At 38.5% G+C, this 23036-nt stretch overlaps 1 long non-coding RNA gene across 1 annotated transcript; it reads left to right on the top strand.

Moving 5' to 3' along the window:
- Positions 1-204: 204 nt before the first annotated feature.
- On the top strand, positions 205-4570 carry LOC132127157 (uncharacterized). The gene is made up of 5 exons (XR_009427491.1): positions 205-351; positions 468-549; positions 2252-2403; positions 2586-2671; positions 4282-4570. It is a non-coding gene; the product is annotated as an uncharacterized LOC132127157 (long non-coding RNA).
- Positions 4571-23036: the final 18466 nt, after the last annotated feature.

Raw genomic sequence — 23036 nt, 5'->3', positions numbered from 1 at the left:
CCTTGACAACACCGCCGATTGGCCAATATAACACAAGGCGGGAATTTTTTGTCGAATTTGCTGAAGACGCAGCACTGACTGCAGGTCACATTCATTTGAAGGACAACCTGAAAGAAGAAATAAATAATAAAGTTTAGAGTTAAATAGGTAAGTAAAGATTTAAACGCAACGCATAAATATACACACATTGTTTTTTATTTCCTTATACGTTTTATTGTCATGTTATTTGCATGGTGAAAATACTTTACCGTTTTACTCTGGCAGCGGGCCAGCTGGCAGCTGCACAAGCAGCCAAGACAGGCGTTAAAGCAGGCGGGAAGAGAGTCGTCGTGAAAGACCCAGAGTACGCTGGTAGGTAGAATAATGGTAAAATATATATTTACATTTTGCTTAGTTGCCTTTGAGTATTTTTGAGTTCTAAACACGTTTGTGTAAGAACATCTGAATTTCCCGTTTTCCTCCCGCAGGGACAGTAACGTTAGCAGGCAGGTGGTTATGAAGCAGACAAGGAGGGCGAAGAGTCGAGGCCACAGGAGTAACGTTATGCTGGTAAATTTTGCTTTATTGTCTGTTAAAGGTTTTATTTTTTTATACAAATGGACAAGGTATAAATGAGTTTAAGTTAAAATCCCCTAACTTCCAAACATAGCCAATGTTTTACAGACTAGCGCTGTTGTTTACAATAGGCCTAAGCGTGATATTGCGGCTGGAACTTCGAGAAAAATCTATTTCCAGACACTGAAATGTCTCTTTGTGTAATTTGTGAAAGGACGTTTCTTTTATTTGGTGTAAAGTTGGGCTGCCGCATGAATACTGACTTATGCCTAACGTTAATCGTTTTAAGAATTTCTTTGGCCGGTATGTTCACTAAAAACCGCAGACCTTTCCCCGCCTGCGACACATTTACAGAGATATTATTAATTAATAGTTATGTGGAATTAAATTATATGAAATGATAGGTTTATGCAAGAAACTAAACATCATTACCTTTAATCCACAGCCTCTGCAAACAAAGCTGTATTTGTTTACTACAGTCTGGAACACAAGCGTAAAGATGTAACTTATATAAAATTTTGGGAATCTGTCAATCTTCCCGATTTGAGATCACGCATGTGAATGTTATTTTACTTTTTTAAACAGGTGGCAGCATCAATGATAGCAGCAAGTATCATTTTGATGAACAACACAACAGACCCATCTCCTCCTGACAGCCTGGAGCGCAAGCGCCCTGATGTGTGTTTTTTTTTACAACTAGCAGGATGTGCAAAATGGTACTTGCTACTATCCTTGATGCTGCAACCTGTATAAAAAAAGTAAAATTGTTCACATTCGTGATCTCAAATTGGGAAGATTGAGTTTTCACATATTCCCAAAGTTTGATATATCTTTAGATTAGATTAGATTCAACTTTGTCACTGCACATGTAAGGTACAAGGCAACGAAATGCAGTTAGCATCTAACCAGAAGTGCAATAAGCAGTAAGTACAGAATATACAAGGTCTATAATATGTACAATAACTATACAGATAAGTATTATGGACATAATTTACAGATTTTAAATACTATAAGCATGATATATAGGTAGGTGTACTATGAACATACTATACAGATGGATTATGTAAAAGTGTATGTATACTATAGGCAGAACTATGAACATAATTTACACTAGTGCAATGGACAGTACAGTTTATTGAAAATATTTCAGTGTGCAAATGGATTACTCAGTGTTTCTTTACACTCACACCAGACTGTAGAAAATACACTCAGGGCTGGTTGTACAAGTTAAAGGTAATAATGTTATAAATAATGTTTGCTTAACATATAACAATAACAATAAATGCTTGCATAGACCTATCGTTTCATTTCATAAGACACAAATATATCATCAGGAACCACAATTATTGATTTTGTTTTGCTTGTACACGTTTTTTGACAATCAAAGGGTTGGTTACAGTTGACTTTTATTATATGAATAGCCAAAGACAACAGTTTCAGCTAAAAATCTTCTTTAATGTTCTGCTAAATAAAGTCGCCCACATCTTGGATGGCCTGAGTGTGAGTAAATTGACAGCAAATTTTTATTCATGAATGAAAAATCCTTTTAAATGTAAGTAAATAAATAATTAACCTTTTCTTTTTTAGGTCAACACATTTTTGTACCTTTGACTGGAATGAACTTGATGATATCTTAAAAAATAATCAAGCACACCATGCATGCATGTCGTTACTTTCCCCTTCCTAATTTTTTCAGGTCTACGTGGAGTTGAATAGGATTGCTGGTAAGAACTTGAAAAGGGAATTTTACGAGACCCTTGACCAACATAGTACATGCCTCTTGGACATTTTCAGAGCCAGAAAGGGAGTTGCTGGTCAGCTCTTGATGAACCTTCTGAAGCAACAAAGGTTAGTTAGAAGTCCCAATAATTTATCCTAGATATATCTTAGAAGATAGTAGATCGATTTGAAAACTGTATAAACTGCAATATAGACTTCATAGTTGATCTCTGATTAAATGTTTAAAGGCTGTTATAAAGTATTATTATCAAGTGGTTGGATTTAATAAAATTTTATTTTTTCCACACAAGCTATCAGAGCCAACTGAACTTTGGTGCTTCAAGGACTACCCCTTTGGTTTGGAGATGACTCTCCTGCTTTCTTTAAGACGTGTTTGGTAAGTGTTCCAAGGAGAAAATGTCCAAAAGACACCCTCTCACCCTCTATACACATTCACAATCTCTGTCATTTACACACACTGTATCAATCTAAAGGGTTAATTCACTCAAAAATGAAAATTCTGTAATTCATTGACTCACCCTTGTGTCATTCCATCTTCAAGACACAATACATTTTTTTTAAATGATATTCTGTAACTTTCTGTCCCTCCATTGACATCCAACACAACTACACTTTCAAGGACGATAGGAAAGACTTTGTTACAGTACTCTGTACTACTGTACTCCAGTGGTTTAACCTCAATTTTATGAAGCAAAACGAGTTCTATGTTTGTGCAAAAAAAAACATAATTTACCAGTGTAATTTTGAAAATGTTTATCTGCAACGCCCGTTCAAGAGAGTATCTCATATAGCACCAAAACGTTTGAGTTTTGTATTCATGCGAGAGCAGACGTAATTGCGTGAACGTGCATTGGAGATTATATTTTGTAAAGTTGTACTTTTTTTTTTTTTTTTTTGCACAAACAGATTACTTGTGTAGCTTCATGAAATTGAGGTTAAACCACTGGAATCACATGGATTACTTTAATGATGTCTTTCATACCTTTTTGGACCTTGGAAGTGGTAATTGCATTGGATCTCTAGTATGGAGTGACTGAAACCTCATGGGTTTCATTAAAAATATTTTAAATTATGTTCCGAAGATGAACGTAGGTCTTTCAGATGTGCAACGACACAAGGGTCAGTAATTAATGACAGAATTTTTAATTTTGGGTGAACCAACCCTTTTAGATTGATATTGATGCAGTGTTTGTGAGAGATCGTGTGAATGTGTAATAAAAAATGAAGATTCTGCCAGTAATTACTCACCCTCATGTTGTTCCAAAACTGTAATACTTTCGTTCATCTTCGGAACACAAATTAAGATATTTTTGATGAAATCTGAGAGCTGTCTCACTCCTCCATAGGTTTCTATTGTAATTGTATCTTGCCGGCCCAGAAAGTTAAAAACATTAAAATAGTCAAAGTGACTACAGTGCCTAAACCTAAAGTTTATCAAGCGATGAGAATACTTTTTGTGTGCAAAAAAAAAAATAAAAAAAATAACGTCTTTATTCAACTATTAATTTTCCTCTTTGTTTCTCTGAGTGAGTTCAAGTAGTGTAACAGTTCAGCACTTCTGGGTTGCACGTCAGAACATAGGCTCACTATTGGCCAGCATCACACACATGACCAGCGTGAGCCTCCGTTCTGATGTACAACCCAGAGGCGCTGCGCTGTTACACAATGTAACGCTACGCTTGATAAACTACATGTTGAGCCACTGTGGTCACTTGGACTATTTTAACATGTCTTTACAAACTTTCTGGGCTGGCAAGTTTAAATTACAGAGAAGCCTATGGAGGAGTGAGACAACTCGGATCATCAAAAATATTTTAATTTGTGTTCCGATGATGTATTACTGGGTTGGAACAACATGAGGGTGAGTAATTACTGACAGAATTTTAATTTTTTGGTGAACTAACCCTTTAGGTGGCACCTTTTTGAAATGTAAATGAGGTGGCATGTATGTGAATTAATTTTAATTTGTTAATGTTTTTTCACTAGATGTCTGATGATCACAGCTCAATTCTTTATGTGCCAGTGGGGATTGTGATAGTTCAAGATGTTACAAGATGGGTCTCCCTCTTCGATTGGAATCGTAATCAAGGGAAAATTAGAGATGGACAATCTACATGATCTTCCTGAAGCAATGTGCCTTCTGTTCGGACTAATATATGCATTGCACCTGAGTTACCCAAAGTCGCTGGGATACACATTTGACTTCATTCAGCGGATTCTACTTTCCTTGGGGCAGAAAGAACTGCAGCCTAAAACAAAATCGTTGGCAAACCAGCTGTTTTTTGCTTGGCGCACTTTTAATAGCAACACATTTACATTAAACATGGTCTTCTGAAAATGAGACTTAAAAATATGAGCTTAATGTTTTTTTATTAATGTGAGTGTAATGTTTTGTAAAAATGTAAGCTTACTGTTAAACATGAGCTTAATGTTTTAATGTGACTTAAAAATGCAGCTTTCTGTTAAAAATGAGCTACTGTTTTCTAAAAATGTGAGCTTAAGTGTTAAGTGCTTTTCAAGTGTCTTAATGTGACTTAAAAATATGAGCTTGATATTAGTAATGTTTCTTAAATTAATGTCAATGTATAAACCAAATAAAGCTGTTAATGGAAAAACAATATTTGTATTAAATCATTAAAACAAGTAAACCATATAAAACTCGAAAATTTAAGTTAAGTCTATTTGCCTTTTTAAGTTATCTGTACTTGAACATTTAAGTTAATTCAATGACGGGACCAACATTAGGTCAACTCAATTGAATTGAGTTGTCAATTTTGCCATTACTCAATTTTACTTACGCAACCACTTTCCTCAAATCATTTGAGTAGTCTCAACTTATTAGGGTTTACAGTGTGATGTATAAACAGTATTAAACGATTTAGAAAGAAAGTTTGTGTGAACTTGAATGATTAACTACACATCAGAAATCACTGATCACAGATCAGGCATTAATAAACACTGTTACTCACTGTTTGTGCCGGTGCTGTCGAATCCATATCATAAAAGTCTGTTTGTAACGCCTGTGCTGACATTGCGACTGAATTATATGTAAATATTTGGGCGGGCAAAGCAGAGAAAGGGGAGGTAACAATTCTCCTTACAACGTCACAAAGAGGAGATTCCAGATCAGCCCGTTTGAGCTTCCATTTTCTCAAAGGCAGAGAAAGATAGTAAAATCTCGATTTACACCGATTAAAATTTTTAGAAACTTGGGGACCATATACAGGCAAGGGGAACTCATATTAATGTTAAAAAACCTCAGAAAGTGAAATTTTCATGTCATAGTCATGTTACACCTTTAACAAAGTGTAAATATATAATCGATTGTTATTTGCACTTAGTGTAAATAGCCTTTATCACTATTTACACTTAGTGAAAATAGCCACTGCCTAATAAAAACAACTAAAATGAAAGCGGTGAGAGAACAGCAGTTAAGAAAGCATATGATTATGGCGAGGATATTGGCAGCAGCTCTGCTATTCGGCATGTCCTGATTTTGTTGAGTTAGATGTGTTCCTAGGTCAGCATGTTTCGTTGACCCTGGAACAACATTTGAATCCTGAAATTTACCTGATTTAAAATCAGAGGAAATTATAGATGAATGACACTAATGTTCAAGCACCAAACCAAAGCCTAAATTTCAAAAACGAAAAAAAAAAAAAAAAAAAGCTATAAACTGGTTCTTAAAATCTGATTGGTTAATAATGTTGTTCCAGGGTCAACAAATGAGTTGATCCAGGAACATGTCACAATTGATCAAATCTGGTTCTGGTAGCTATTTGGTCCTCCAGTTCAGTCCAGTCACATAACTTAATGAATGTTTCGCGACAGTTTCAAAGTGAAATTTTCCGTGAGTGGTGCTAAAACACGTGTTCAATACGTGACTGTGGAACATTTTTTATCACATTGTATTGCGGTGGTTCAAAATTCAAATGATTAATGCTAAAAGGTTAATGCTTTATTGTTTCGTAAAATAAAAAACCTACCCGATAGTGTTAACGAAAGCAAAAAAATATTCGCTGATGCAACTGTGTTATTTTAACCTCCTTATACGTGGGTTTGAGCTGTTTTGTTTCATGGTCGTATCGTGTGAGCTAACAAACAAATCTACTGCATTAGAAATTCCATACATATATAGCATATGGTACAGGTATGTGATGCTAATGTTCAAAAGTATCAGTTTTCAAATCTTGCAGCATGTTAAAATTGTTTTGAGACCATAAAGTAATAATGTGCAAGGAATGGTGTGATTGTTTTATTTTCCACTGTCCCTGTAAATCATAATTTGTGTGAATAGCATTAAAAATCCTCAGAGTTGTATTAATTTAACTGAAAACATTGATTCAAACATATAAGTATGTTTTATTATGTATTATTATTATAATTATTATTATTATTATATTATTGTTTTTGCAAATATATAGGTAGAAGCAAATATTTCCCAAGAGCCTGGATAATGCATTTTTCTGTATAACAATGTAACTCATTGCTTAACCACCATAGCACGCTGCATACTAACTAATTAGCCATTCATGACTAATATGGGGTGGTGCTAGCGCAGTGGATAAGACACATGTCTTTGGTGTGAGAGACCCGGGTTCGAATCCACTGTGAGACACCAATGTGTCCCTGAGCAAGACACTTAACCCCTAGTTGCTCCAGAGGTGTATGACCTCTGACATATGTGGCAATTGTAAGTCGCTTTGGATAAAAGCGTCAGCTAAGTGAATAAATGTAATGTATAATATCTAATATCTATTTGAACCATGTTGAGTCAACAATATAGAACTGTTTTAATGACATCATGTAAATATGGTGGAGTAATAACTAGGTAATTCATCAGTCTGAGATCTTCGAGATGCTGCTGTAACAAACATGGCACTTGATGACTACTTCACTTTTTTTTTTTTTCGCTGTTAGATGTTTGATTAGATGTTTTTATTTTCTGGGGGGTTCATCATACTCTGGGGTTCCCCTTGTGCATTTATGAAAAGGACATGCAGAAATATATAAAATAAAATGTGTGTATGTGTGTATGTGTTTATATATATACATGGATTTGGGAAAAGCCAAATTGTAGAACTGTGTTGGTAACAGTGAAACTTGCAACCATAGTTGACTAACGATGCTTTTGGGAAGTGAATCCCAGTTCAAACATTTCCAGAAAGTCTGCTTGGCAAACTCATGAACGGAGCTTGTTTTAGTCTGATTAAGTTTGAAATGACATCACTCCAGTTCATTCTTCACTCTCTCTTAAAGTACAGTATTTCAGACAGAAAATCATTGGTGTTTTTATGGAAGTCTTAGTTTAGTTCGCCAATAAATGTCACACCACACCACAAAAAATTTGCACTAATTAAAAACCTGCCTTGATCAAAATTATACGATCACTCTTCAGATGAGAAATCATACCACAAAGTGAGCTCAAATTCAAAGACAACTTAACAAAAACGTTGGTAAACGTGGCATTTTCACAAAACAAATTTGAACATGAGTGAAATCTGTGTGTGGAAATCCTTCACATTCACTCAAAACAGATGATTAGATTCATGTTGAAATTAAAGGATTTTATGCAACTGTAAATGTCACTGTGTGATTGCGCAGAGTAAAGTGCAATGAGGATCATATTCATATGACTAGGTCAAAAGTCTGGCTAAACAAGACCGCAGACACATAAAGTAGATTTCCCCAACCTGAGTCAAACTCAGTAAAATGGAGGTGAAGTTAGCCTGGGAGGCCAGCTGACCTGCCAGAGTTCAAGCCTCAAAGTCAAAAAGCTTGGCAGGAACTTACAAAGATGAAATATGTGAGCGGTGTCAAATAGAGGAGTAATTCACCATTGCCGTACACCTGCTGTCTCCGAATTCACAGAGCTGAGCATGACTTTCCCCACGCAACGGATACTCAGTCAAAGAATGTGCTGTATGCCCATAGAATAAGGGAGTATTGTCTGTCCATGTAATTCTGGAAACAACTGCACATCCTCTGACAAATGGACTCCTGTATTTCTCGATGGGAACACAATATTGGATTCGTTGTGCTTGTTACCCAATCTTTTTGTCATTTAGGATACCATAAGATGAGTTTAACCTATAATGCACTTTTTAAACAATGGCCATCTACAGCAAAACTGTTTAGTCCAATGACAATGTAGGTCAACAAACAAATAAGGAAAAATACTAGATCTCTTCAAATCTTTTAAAATCTTAAAATCTCGTAAAATCAACCCCAAATTTGCTGATACTGCCCAACAACTATTCTATTGTAGAGAATTTAGTTAAAAACGTAATTCAGCCCCCTAAAGAATATAACAATGAAAGTCAGTGGAGTGTTGTTTTGGACACTGACTTTCAGTGTATTGACAAAAACATTTTTTTTTGTGGTGAGCAGAAAACATAAAAACAAAACTAAAAAAAAGTCATATGGGTTTTGAGTGACGAGGATGAGTAATTGATGACTGAATTTTCATTGAATAAACTGTATGGTTTTTACAACCCCACCTCAAGAGAAGTTTTTTTTTTTTTTTTAAATCCACAAGAATCTGTGATTTGTTTTTTCTCTTTAAATTTTATTTAATTGACAGAAGTACATAGAAAATATATCCAAAGTTCTATAATGACCAACATAAATGTATTTTTATGTTCAACAAATTCAGTACATTCCAATAAAGTTGGGACAGAGACTAAATAAAAGTGAAAGGTTTATAGCAAATCCACTTTAAACTTTTGAAACAGTAAGCAGTTGAACTGGTGATAGGTCAAGGTATCATGTTTGGGTATAAAAGGAGCATCTCAGTCTTTACAAGCAAAGCTGGATCATGGCTCATCCCTTTTTGAGTGGCCAAATTTCATGAGAAAAGTGTCAAACAAACCAAAAATCACATTTTACAATTTAATTTAGGTCTTTCACCAACTACCAAACATAACATTGTGAAGAGATTCAGGGAATCCAGAGAAATCACAGTACATGTAGGTCAAGGCAGGAAACCTCACTTGGTTGTGCTTGACCTTTGAGGCCTCAGATGGCATTGCATGAGAAACCGTCATGCTGCGGTGTTAAATATAGCCACATGGGCTCAGGAGTACTTCAGAAAACTTCTGTCACTTAATAGTTCATCTTTAGAGAAAGCATACATGGTGTGAATCTTGATTCCAAAACTGACTCCAAATTCAAACCAGATCAACTAGAACAGACCCACCAAGGGCCTGTTAAAAACTTGTTTTAAAATAGACCTCTATTTGGGCCACATTTGCACTTTGGATGCACTTGGCTCAAATTCAAATGACAATCTCTATGTTTCAACAAAAAAAAAATGTATACATGTTTTTAAGTGTGGTCCTGAAGACAGCCAGCCTGAGGGAGTCTGTGTTTTGGAACAAGATGTTTACACCACCACCCATTATGACAGTGTATTGTGCTGTCTTTTCCACAAGCTTTATAATGATCTTTTTGCATCAAAACATTTATACTTGTACATTCTTTTTTTGTCATTTTTTGTTTTTGTTTTTTCAGATCTTTCATAATTCGGGTGACATAATATTGCAGTTATGGAGTTATTGTTACGCTCAGGAACCCAGGGAAACACAGGAGGCGAGAGATCCAAACGCAGTGTGAGTTTAATGGGTAATCCAAATTCAGAATCCAACAAGCAGAGGGTCAAAACCAAAAATCTATCCAAAACAAACAAACAAACAAACAGGGAAAGGAACAGGAATCAGAAACTCGGAAGGCGAGGAAACTGGGTGACAGAAAGAAAGGACTCCATGAAAACAAACAGAAACAGACCGGTTAATATAGGCAGGGTAATGACTATCAAGTGAAGACACCTGAGTGCAATTAACAGGAGTGCAATTACTGTGATGAAGGGACAAGGCTTTGTGGGATTTGTAGTGTCTGCGGTGAGGTGCCTACGGGGAAGTGGGGAAGACACCGTGACAATACCCCCTCCTCCACGGAGCAGCTACCAGATGCTCCACCCGAACACAAGAACAGACCAAGGACACAGAGACCAGGAGGGAGGTGGAGAAGCGGAGGACCAGGGGGAGGGACGGAGGGTCAGGTAATATAGGGAAACAGAGACAAGAAGTGCAAAAATCAAAGACAAGGAGACCAGGAGGGAGGTGGACCGGAGGAGGACCAGGGGGAGGGACGGAGGGCCAGGTAATATAGGAAAACAGAGACAAGAAGTGCAAAAAACAAAAACAAGAGACCAGGAGGGAGGTGGACCGGCGGAGGATCAGGGGGAGGGACGGAGGGCCAGGTCCATAGAGGGAAACAGAGAGAAACAAAAAAAAAACTCAAACAAAACAACAACAAAACACAAGTCCATGAGAGAACAGAAAGTTCACCGACCCAGGGCCGAACCGACAGGGCAGGAATCCAGGGTGTAGCAAGGTGCAATTGGAGCCATGCGGTCGAGACAGAAGCCCACCAGGGCGGCGCAGAAGACCACCACATCCGTGCGGTCGAGACAGAAGCCCACCAGGGCGGCGCAGAAGACCACCACATCCATGCGGTTGAGACAGAAGCCCACCAGAGAAGCGCAGAAGACCATCACAACCGTGCGGTCGAGACAGAAGCCCAACAGGACGGCGCCGAAGACCACCACATCCGTGCGGTCGAGACAGAAGCCCACCAGGGCGGCGCAGAAGACCACCACAGTGGGATGGATGACAAAGGAGAGCAAGTCTGGTTAGGCAAGTCTGAAACAGAGAACATGAACAAGTTAAGGGTGGCCTCCGTGGCCACAACAGGATCAGTCAAGCGCTCAGAGAGTTCGGCTGAGACATGGAGAGGCTCTGGTAGTTCAGCCGAGACGTGGAGAGGTTCTGGTAGTTCAGCCGAGACGTGGAGAGGCTCTGGTAGTTGAGCAGAGACGTGGAGAGGCTGTGGTAGTTCAGCAGAGATGTGGAACTGTGGTAGTGCTTAACTCATGAGTGTCAACGGTGACCTTACCTGACTCTGGAGGGTCAACGGTGACCTGACCTGACTCTGGAGGGTTAACGGGAACCTGACCTGACTCTGGAGGGTTAACGGGAACCTGACCTGACTCTGGAGGGTTAACGGGAACCTGACTCTGGACCGGCAGCCATCTTGGGCAGTGGCGCTGGGCCGGCGGCCACCTTGTGCTCTGGCGCTGGGCTGGCGGCCATCTTGTGCAAGTGGCGCTGGGCTGGCGTCCAACTTGTGCTGTGGTGCTGGGCTGGCGGCCATCTTGTGCTGTGGCGCTGGACTGGCAACCACCTTGTGCTGTGGCGCTGGGCTGGCGGCCATCTTGCACCGTGGAGTTGGGCTTGCGACCACCTTGTGCTGTGGCGCTGGGCTGGCGGCCAACTTGTGCTGTGGCGCTGGGGTGGCGGTCCTCCTGTTTGTAGACCACGGTCTAGAATCGGCCATCCCACCGGGAGAGACAGTTGTGGCTGGGGTATCCCACAGAGGCCGATGTTGTAGGTAGGAATCAGAAACTCGGAAGGCGAGGAAACTGGGTGACGGAAAGAAAGGACTCCTTGAAAACAAACAGAAACAGACCGGTTAATATAGGCAGGGTAATGACTATCAAGTGAAGACACCTGAGTGCAATTAACAGGAGTGCAATTACTGTGATGAAGGGACAAGGCTTTGTGGGAATTGTAATGCCTGCGGTGAGGTGCCTATGGGGAAGTGAGACCACTAGTGGAGACCCAGGGAAGCAGAGACCAGACACCGTGACAAATTATTACTATGAGAGCTTTAGCAGACAAAAAGTAAATAAACATGAGATTGTTGAGATAGATATACATTATGTGAATATATGTTAAAGTGTAATTTATTCATGTTATCAAAGCTGAATTAGCATCATTACTCTAGTGTTCAGTGTAACACGATTCTTCAGAAATCATTATAATATGCTGCTTTGCTATTCCTTTTTTTATCCCCTCCTCCAGGATTAGCATTTATATAAGCTACTTGTTTTTTACTTTTCATGAATGCATCCTTGCTGAATGAAATCATCAATTTACAAAATAAATAAATAAAGCAATATTTAAATAAAATAAAATAAAATAAAATAAAATAAAATAAAATAAAATAAAATAAAATAAAATAAAATAAAATAAAATAAAATAAAATTATTGAAATAATCTTACAAAAGAAATTCAGGGAAAGAATAGACTGCAGTAAAAGCCTCAATTTGCTCTCATTTTAATGTCACTGCTGTCAAAAAATATAATTAACAAGTGATTTTATTCTACAAATATAGTTGTCTTCGAAAAGATTATTGAATATATTTAGGAGTATTCATCGCCATTTTATGGACAGCAGAGGTGTCATTTAACAAGAAATCAGGAAAACAACAGTACAATTTGCCTCCCAAGGTCACCAGAGGGTTCTTCATATACAACAAACTTTATGCATCATTAGAGCATTTAAACTAACATGTAGTTACACTTGGCTTGGCCGCTACAGTAAATAATTCAGGTTTGTTTATGGACAGCTACTCCAGACTGTGTTGACGTGATATTCACTGTTTTTTTGTATTACTAAGGACGTGACCTTTTAATTTTCACATGCCTCAGAGAATAACCAATTCAGATGTTCCTGCTGTAAGCAGGGTCTGAAACAAAGGCAAGCGGCGTAAACTGAAACACAGAGACCTTCTGGCATCCTGCATAGCTGCCTCACACCCTGCAGAATCATTTAGCCCAGCCTGGGAGTTGCAAAAAGGCAGCCTGGGAGTTCCCTGGGGTGGCTGTATTTATACAGCCGCTCTATCCGTAAAACGCCATTTCAGTGACCCGATCAGCCTGAGAGATCACGACAGCTCATAAAACTAGGACATGGAGCAAAAGGAAAGATGCTTTTTTTATTTTTATTTTTTTATGTTGTGCAATTATCTGGAACCATTTCATATGTTGCATAAGCATGCACATAGGTTTTATAGGATCTTGTAGGCATGTAGATAACGTCAGGAGTCTTTTATAATAGGCTTCTTACATCATAGAAACACATTTAATAATAGTGAGTCAAGATTGGTGATTTTGTTTAGTGTTTTTAGGGTTGTTTTTTTATTTTTTGCAGGTTTTGTGTAATAATCCTCCAGTGCAGTTAGGGCCGACTTGCACGCACAGGCACATGACACACTTCCTGCTTTTGTGCCCCATCTAGTGGATCAAACAGGGGAGACACAACTGTGATTGGTCCATTTTCTCTGTACTGCTTGCATACAAATTTAGAGACATATTCCATAATATATTTAATTTAGCATAACACTGCTACTTACATCATTACTCAAAGCATAATAATGCTAATAATATTCATGCTTAATATAGTGTGGACATCTCTGGAAAGCTGTACCAGATGTTTATATCCAGAATCTAGCCATATAATCTGCTTCTGTTGCTCTTTTGTAGGTCGCTTAGGAGAAAAGTTTCTCCTAAAAGCTTACATGTCAATGAATATATCAGTTGTAAATTAAGGAGCACATCATCATATTAAGGAGTTTAGGGTCAGCTGGAGATCATGGTTGAGGACGTGATGCAGGAAACACCTCAGGAGCAGCTGGGATCCAACATCCCACTGGACTCAAATAAGCTGAATACCATATGCTGGTGCACCATATTGAAAACTCACTGACTTTCACATCACAGAGAGCTTGGCAATTTCTGTCAAGGTCAAAATATAAAGCTCTGAGAGTCTGACATTTTAAAGTGTAAAGCTATTTGATTTATTTAATTTTGGACAACACATATTGTTTAACTCCGAGGAACTGCAATCTGGAATTTTTCAGACCTTTGGGAATACTAAGGTGGGCTTACTGTGTATGCAATCCAGCATTTTTGCTGAATATTTACTAGGTTATTAATTAAAGGGATACTCTACCCCAAAATGAAAATGTTGTCATTAATAATTAACCCCCATGTTGTTCCAAACTGGTAAAAGCTTTGTTTGTCTTCGGAGCACAATTTAAGATATTTTGGATGAAAACTGGGAGGCTTGAGACTGTCCCATAGAAAGCCAAGTAAATAGCACTGTCATGATACAGAAAAGTATGAAAAGCATCGTCAAAATAGTCCATCTGCCATCAGTGGTTCAACCGTAACGGTATGAAGCGACAAGAAAGCTTTTTGTACGCAAATAACAAAAATAGCGACTTTGTTCAACAATTCCTTTGTCAACTGTCTCCTCTGTGTCTCTCCACATCACTGTATGCTGCACATGCTCTTATGTATCAGCCGGGCCACAAGGATGCATAAGCCTCTCAGTTTTCATCCAAAACATCTTAAATCGTGTTCCGAAGATGAACAAAGCTTTTTCAGTTTTGGAACAACATGGGGATAAGTGATTAATGACAAAATCTTCATTTTGGGGTGGAGTATCCCTTTAAACTTATCTGCCATATGGTGTCTGGTACTTCAAGAGAATGAATCCCGACATTTCGAGTGAAATCCATGGATGCTATGTAGCTTCTGGCACAACGTTACCTCAAGCAGCAATGAATATTTCTCTCTGCAGCCTGCAGATCTCAAAATAACCAAGCTCCATTGAAAATATTGTGACATACTTCACTTCAAATATCTCACCTTATGGTGAACTCCCAGAAGTGTGAAAGATGGAACATCAAGCTCCGCTTTAGATTGCAGTGTAAACCCAGAAAACTCTGAAATCTATGTTTTTTTTTTGTTTTCTCGCATAACTTCAAAATCACAGAATGCTGACACTACAGCCAGCAGTTTATTTTGTGGTTATTCCCCCCAGAATCGACCCAGCACCTGTTAATTGGTCGCTCCATTTCAGCTTAGTTTAATTCTAGTGCGCCATTCACCTTGTGTAAGACTAGACCAACAAGATTAAGATGTCGCTCCTTAAGAAGCATGAGAAATGTGGTATCTCACGGTGGATGAGAGAATCTCTGGCATGGAAGAGGGAGAAGACAGCACTTGGGAGAGCAAACGATGATTTGAAGGTTACGGAGTTCGACCAGGAGTTGATGCTCTCTAATTAAGTCAGCTGGGACCATGAAGCCGAACACATCATCAGCTTTTCTGGGTCAAACAGAATGGCTAAGAAGTGCTTTATGCAAGAGATCCAAAGCAAATCCTAAATGTTTCATATTTGTTTGACACCAAATGCAACGATTCAGAATATACCTACTCTCAAGCAAGGCTTTGAGATAGTTTTTCACACCATGAACTTACAACTTCTAACTCTGCTCTACTAAACTCTGTACTCTGATTAGGGAATTATATGGCAATACAAGCATTAGCATTCACTTGCGGTGAACAAACAATGCTCAGTTGTTTAGCAATGTTCAACTGATTCACTACTCAGCATTTTGAACATTCCAGACACACTGACCATATATTGTGTTTTTCAATCCAAATATGTGTCCCACTTTATACTAGGTGGCCTTAACTGCTGTGTTCTTACATCAAAAAATAAGTACAATGTACTTACTGTGTTCATATTATATTGCAAAACACTTTTTCTGCTACTGAGGTGGGATAAGGGTTAAAAATAATCTACCAACATTATTGAAGTACTAAATGTCAGGTTGGGGTAAGTTCTCACATCATTATTAAATTTACTTTAAAAGACTTTTAACAGTTTGCCAGGCAATTGTCAAGAACTCCAGCAGTGCTGCACCAGTATTGTATCAGACAGCTGAGGCCTCCAGAGACAAGAGACAGGCAGATGTCTTTTGTGTGTGTGTGTGTGTGTGTGTGTGTGTGTGTGTATTGGGGATCTTCGTGCAGGAGACTAAGCGCTTCTAGGGGGCACTATCATGTTTGTTTATAGCAGTGAGATGGAGGTGTAATTAAATGGGTAAGCTACACCATGCTCCCATTAGTATTGATCCACTGCTGTACGGTTACACCTACAAAGTAGCCCCTTGCCGGCAAAAAAAGGGAGTTTTATGTTTCCTCCAATCTGCAGCTTTTTTATGTTTAATGGATACATATTATCCAGTGGATATAATGGAGGCTGAGAGACCACCCAGAAGAGGGACTGTTAAAATGTCAGGTTAGCAGCTCTCATGCCACAATAGCTCAACACTGAAGAGTCACATGCACGCTTATCATTAAATGAGGATGAATGCGATGTGATGGATAACATCAGCTCAGCTATTGTAATGACCATCATCGTGCAATCCGGGAAAGGACACCTTTGTAAAGCAATAATCATATATTTGTGGTCTAACAGAAAAATCTGACAGCAAGTTGCAGGTCAAAAACACTATTAGTATCGCTCATCTTCTCTAAATAGCATGCACTAATATAATCATAATGGATACAGATAAAAAAAGTAAATAAAAAAAAAAAATTATAATGACTGCAATATCATATAATGCAATAACTGCTGCTGTTTACAATAATAGTAAGTATAGTTATTATAATTTCAACAAACATTATGGCTATTATAAGATATATTTACGGTCCTTTGGCATTCTTTTTGAAGCTTGAAAACGTCAGTCCCCATGGAGACTAATTGCATGGAAAAGAGCAATCAGTACAATTCCCCCTTTTGTATTTCAAAAAGAAAGCAAGTCAAACGGCTTGGAACAACACTTAGATACAGAATTGGGTCTCTTCGTCTTTGGATGCACTTTACCATTTATACCTGCATATGTGCAACAGAGGCCAGGAAGAGTTGCAAGAGTAAACCGCACTCCCCGTACCTCAAGAGGTGCACTAGCAATGCAATCTTTAGCAGTCTTTAATGTCCTTGTTAACATAACCACCTCCCATAATGGAGACGTCAGTTCAAATCTGAGGGTGTTCCACAAGGCTCTGTTGGGACCTCTTCTCTTTTTTCTCTTTTTACTTTTACTATTGAGCTTTAGATGGCAACCAATATTTTCATTTGTTATTATTATTATTATTATTTTAAAAAGTAAACTTATGTTTAAAATGTCTAAAATGGGAAGTTAATTTATTGTGTTCATTTACTTTGTATTAATCTTGTACTGCTTTCTTCTAATTAGCCCTTGTCTCTCTGTGTATTTTTTTTCTTCAACTCCTCATGAGCTATGGTCCAAATTCATAATGTCAGCAGTCTAATTGATGCAAACAAGCATTTTTACACTTGCTCTGTATTCATGAGTTAAGACCACACCATAGTGTAAACGTCTGGCAGCACTCAAAATGCAAATGACTGTGGATTTAGACATGCTGCTGATCTGTCGCTCTAGGGCATCTGTACTGTATCTTATTACCCACAATTCAGAGAAGACCACATCCATGTAAAATTGGATAGCCTACATTCTCTGCCCTCCTCCTCAGTTTTTAAAGTATGTTATAGCAGTGAGCAAGAAGTTGAGCGAAGATACCTGACATCGAAGACCCTTGTCATTATGCTCTACATTACAACATCATTTTGATCCCATTTTTTTAAAATAGCTCACAAGCACAAGCAATCTGGATGGTGTACTGACTAGCTCAAAAAAAGAAAAGAAAAAAAAAAAACACAAAAGCGCACCATAAAAGTAGTCTGTAGACTTGTGTGCAGTAATTCATTGATACTGTTGAACTCCATTGTGGCTTTCAAATTCTTTTCTAAACTCAAAAATGGCACCATTAGTTTGGATACTGAAAATTCCTTACACAAAACTATGCTATGGTTTCAGAAGACACTGGGTGTACTCAAATAGGTGTTTTGAAATTTTCCCCCCAAAGCCTGAATCATTTGACTATTGTGATCATTGCACTCAGGTTCGGTTCAAGGCAACTGTGCCTAGTGTGAGTAAACCCTTAGAATGTGCTCTCTCAAAAATAAAAGTTACACAATAAGGTTTTGAAAGGTTTGTGAAGCCATTGAAGAAACATTTTGACTTCCTGAAATAACCTTTCATTGAACATTATACAGTATATAATGTGACGAGTTAGCTTCCTCCTCCCTAATTATCATTGGCACTCCGTCCTAAATCGCTGCCCTCACCAGGCTCCCGACAGGAGTGGGTGTGTGAAAGAGGATGGGCGCTGGATGAGCTAGGGATGGCGGTGTGTGATGGGGCACACCTTATGTAAATGGAGCCTCATCATCACCGCTGTTGAAAAGCCCAACGTGCCTCTACTCTACTCTAAATCCCTGTGAATGCACACTGGTGTCCTCGTGGGTCCAGGAAGGATGTGTTGAGGGACAACTGTGCCACCAGAGATGTGAGCTGCCGGACGAGAACTGCACTAGTTTACATGGCCATCAGGCCAGGAGGTCAGGCCGTCTATACACTCCAGTGAGGAAGATGAAGCCGCTTGAAGAAGCTGCCACCCCTTACCTGGACCCTTCCCTCCAGAACACTGCCTGACCCACACGAACCCTGCAGCACGACGAGGACACCAGATTCCCTATTGTTTTGGACACTCTCCCCCCTTTGGACACTTCTATTCCCTCTTTTGGTTTATTTTCTGTTAATAAAAGCCTCTCCGAGGCCTGAAGCCATGCCCACTGTGTCTGTCGTTTGCTCCTCCTGCCACACTGGTGGAGAATGTGGGCAAGGCGGAGCCTAGACAGCGCAGTTGGAAAACACCTGGAGACGTCACTCCCTCTTGCTCGCAAAAGTTCACGAAAACCTAGACTGGGATGGAGAAACGATGGAGACGGGCTCCCAGCCAAAAAAGGGATAAGTGACTTCTCTTTTGTTGTCATTTTACCCTGTGGTTGGTTGAGGCTGTCGACTAAAACCCGGTTTCTCTGTCCCTGTTCCAGTGCTGTCGAGAGGGAGAACTGCCCGGAGACGAATACCCGCCACGCCCACTCCGACCATTTGTTAATGTTAATGTTCATAAAATTAATTTATAATTAATAAAAGCCTCTCCGAGGCCTGACTCCACGCCCACTGTGTCTGTCGTTTGCTCCTCTCGACACAATATATATACTTGTGTGCGTGTATAGGACTTTCTTCATTCAGACAAATCCAATCTGAGTTATATTTAAAGCTCCCTGGCTCTTAGAAACTTTATAATGGCAGTGGGATGGTGTTATTTTTCAATAGTACAAACTAATTCAAATAAAGAGCCCCCATCCACAAAAAGTGCCTCACATGGCTAGAGGGTGAATAAAGTCCTCCTGTACCAACTCCATGCATTTTTGTAAGAAAAATATCCTTATTTAAAACTTTATAAACAGAAATGTATAGCTTCCGCTAGCTGTTGTACACACTTTTACAATAGATTTTTAAATGCCATTCTAGACAGATGATGTAGGGTGTCGTCATAGTGTAAGTTCCGGTAAAAAGTGACAAACGTGGAAGTGCAGAGGAGAGAACAAAATACGCATATGTCATTCAGCAGGAGCAAGCTATTACTGTTAATAAAATATCAAATATGGATATTTTTCTTACAAAAATGCATTGATTTGCTTGGAACCAGGACGTTTTTAAATAAAACTCCCATTGGATTTGTCTGAAAGACGAAATTCATATACACTTAGGATGCCTTGAGGTTGAATAAACCATGGGGTAATTAAAATTTTGGGGTGAACTATCCCTTTAATTTTCTTTTAAGGTGCATTTTTTCCAGAGCCGAACAGGATCTGTTCCATTTTTTTCCTATGGAAAACAGAAGCCAAACATTTAGCCTAACTTCTCCTTTTATGTGTCACAGAAGAAAGGAAGTCATTTGGGTTTGGATCGACATCAGAGTGAGTAAAATATTACCTTTTATTTATTTATTTTTTGGCGCAAACTATTCCTGTAAAAAGTAAAATGTCATCATTTGTTACAGTAACTGGTGTAAACAGGCAAGAAATAATGAAGATGTTTTCTACAGACTTTTGCCGTATTTCTTCTACTTATATTTCCTCAGGCATTTCTACCAAAGTACTGTCTCTAGAGGGCCCCCTATAGGGCACTTCTGCAAATGAATATCATATACTATCCTCCAGAACTCTGTCTGGCAGATTGCTTATTCTGTTTGTCAAAAGTTTAAGCTGATGCAATGAACTTATTTTGACCTTTTCTGTTTGCAAAAAAAAAAAAAAAAGATTCTACAGACTTGCTGCTCCTTTGGGAAAGGTCTGACTACTTTACTTCTTGTACATGCTGCCTTTTTTTTCAAGGAATCAGCCAGAGAAGAATATGAATAATGTTATTCCCACCCAAAAGTATTTAATTTTTATTATTATTAAAAACACACTGGTTGCACCAGTAGCTTTTGATCGAATGTAGAGCCCAGATGAAAGCAAAATGGCTGTTTAATGAACAAATAATAAAGCCTTTCAGAAGTTCCCACTGGAGCTGTCTGAATGCAATGTTACAAAGGCCACTTCTCTGCTCCTCACATGCACTATTTGAAATGATTAGGATCCGTGGCGAAGGCATATAATGAAAAATTAATTGCATCAATCTTTTCATTGTTGTGTGCGAAACAGCTCATTTACAGATGGTCATTCCCCACCTGCTCAGCCAACCGGTGACAGCTGAGCAGAGCACTGCTATGCATGCCAATGACACACACACACACACACACACACACACACACACACACACACACACACACACACACACACACACACACACACACACACAACATGCCTGCATCTATAAATGCTTCAGATGAGTGCTTTATTTTTCTTGAAACACACTCTGGTAAGGAAGCACTGAAATTACACTAGTAATGAGAGAGTGCAGTAGAGTAAGAGTAAAACAGACCAAAAAAAATGTTGTGAAAAAAAAGAACATTTGAGTTTAAGTTGAAGTAAAATTATTCAAACTTACACATTTTTAAGTTTTAACGACTAGAAATTTTAATCAAAATTATTGAAACTAAAGAAAATAAAAATGCAGCTAAAAAATAAATATAAAATTGACAAAAGCACATAACAAAATTATTAAACTTTTAACTAAAATTTGAACTGAAAATCTAAAAAATTAAGAGCTAATGTTTACATTTTAAGTAAATATTTATATAAAAATTATATCATGATATAAAATAATACAAACATATAATATTATATAAATAATACAAAACACATTGCAAACCGTGTGAAAATAAAACAGGTCAATTGAAAACAAATTAATAAAAACGGACAAACCAATTAATTAATTACATAATTAAAAACAACAAACAAATAAATAAATAAATAAATAAATAAATAAATAATACAATCTGAATAGTTCAAAATATAGATTGAAATGTGTATCCTCCCTGGAACATTCCAGCATTATAAGCACTATTATGTAAATCACAAGTCATCATTTAGCTGACTATCTGGTTCACTACTGCACATAGCGCCATTACCGAGCGAGTTTGTGTGCTCACCGGCAGACACTGTGTCCAAACCCCAGGTGCTGGCCTGCACAGGCACTGATTTTGCCCTGGCTGGAGGCGCGTGTTTGATCCACTTGTGAGGCAGGCAGATGGCTTCCTTTGTGTAGCAATGGCTGTTATTAGCCATGATTCTCATCCATATGTTCCAATGGAAGGGCAGCTGGACCGGAGATGATTTTTTAAGCAGGTATGCTATGACTCTATCTGCACTCAGTATTCCCCAATGTTTCACCAACGGTGTTGTCTCCAATGTCAATGCCTTGTCTACTTCATTTACTGGCTCTGCTGATGCCATCATTGACATTATACATCCTTACTGACTGTAGACAGGGGCATTTTTGAAATCGTGCTACTGTGAAGGTCGGAGATGGGTTATGGAGAGGACAAATCTGTAAATTTTATTTAGCTTAAAGATGATAAATGCACTGCAACAAGAAGTACACAACTTCTTGGACAAACCAACGCAGGCAGAGCAAGTCTTTCTGCTCATGCTAATGTTACGAGTCCAGGGAAGTGCTGACATGAGTTACGCTTCAGCCAGTGCGCTGAATACAAAAGCAAACATGCAGGGTTTTAGACGAGCACTGACTTGCCAAGAATGAAAATCACTGATTCTTGAATACTAGGACAAAACAGGACACAAAACTAAAACAATAACGTTTGAAACAGGAATTATTTAGATTGAATAACACAGAATGTTAAGAAGTATTCAAGTACATTTTGATCGACATTTGACGTCTTCCAGTTTTTTCCAATTGTATGTTTTTCCCTCGCTGAAACTCAATGTCAACGAAATGTGCTCTGTCATGTCAAATATTTATTACAAGAATTCATTTTGATTAATAATGATTAATTAATTGAGAATACAAAATATTTCCAACAATCTATATGAGCTCCATACACTGAAGAACCTGAATTGACAAATACAATTTTTCTGATAAAATAAATACAAAGTTCTTGTCACGATCGGTGTTACAGAAAACACAGGAGAAGGAACCAATCGCAGGTAAGTCATTTATTAAAGGGTAATCCAAAAGGGGTAAACAGTCCAGGCAGGGTCAAAACCAGAATATCCAAATCCGAACATAAACAAGACACAAAGAAAAGACAAGGCAAGGCAAGGCAAGATGACGGACATGAATAAACTTTCAACATTAAACAAGGACTCCGTGACACATACACAGACAGACCGGGTATAAATACACAGAAGGTGAATGAGGGAACTGGAGACAGGTGGGGAATAATCAATTAACTCAAACAAGGAGGAAGGTGACCAAATAAGGGAACAGACAGTTAATAAGGTGACAGACACCGTGGGAAAGGAGGACATCTAGTGGAAACCCAGGGACACAACCCAGACACTGTGACAGTACCCCCCCTCTACGGAGCGGCTCCCAGATGCTCCACGACAGACACAAAACAGAGACCAGGAGGGAGGCGGACAGGTGGAGGCTCAGGGGGAGGGACGGAGGGCCAGAAAAGAAAAACATGGGGAACAGA

The sequence above is a fragment of the Carassius carassius genome, chromosome 45 (assembly GCF_963082965.1).
Source record: "Carassius carassius chromosome 45, fCarCar2.1, whole genome shotgun sequence".
Taxonomy (NCBI): Eukaryota; Metazoa; Chordata; class Actinopteri; order Cypriniformes; family Cyprinidae; genus Carassius; species Carassius carassius.
The sequence above is the reverse complement of the archived record's forward strand: the minus strand, read 5'-3'. Positions and strand labels throughout refer to the sequence as shown.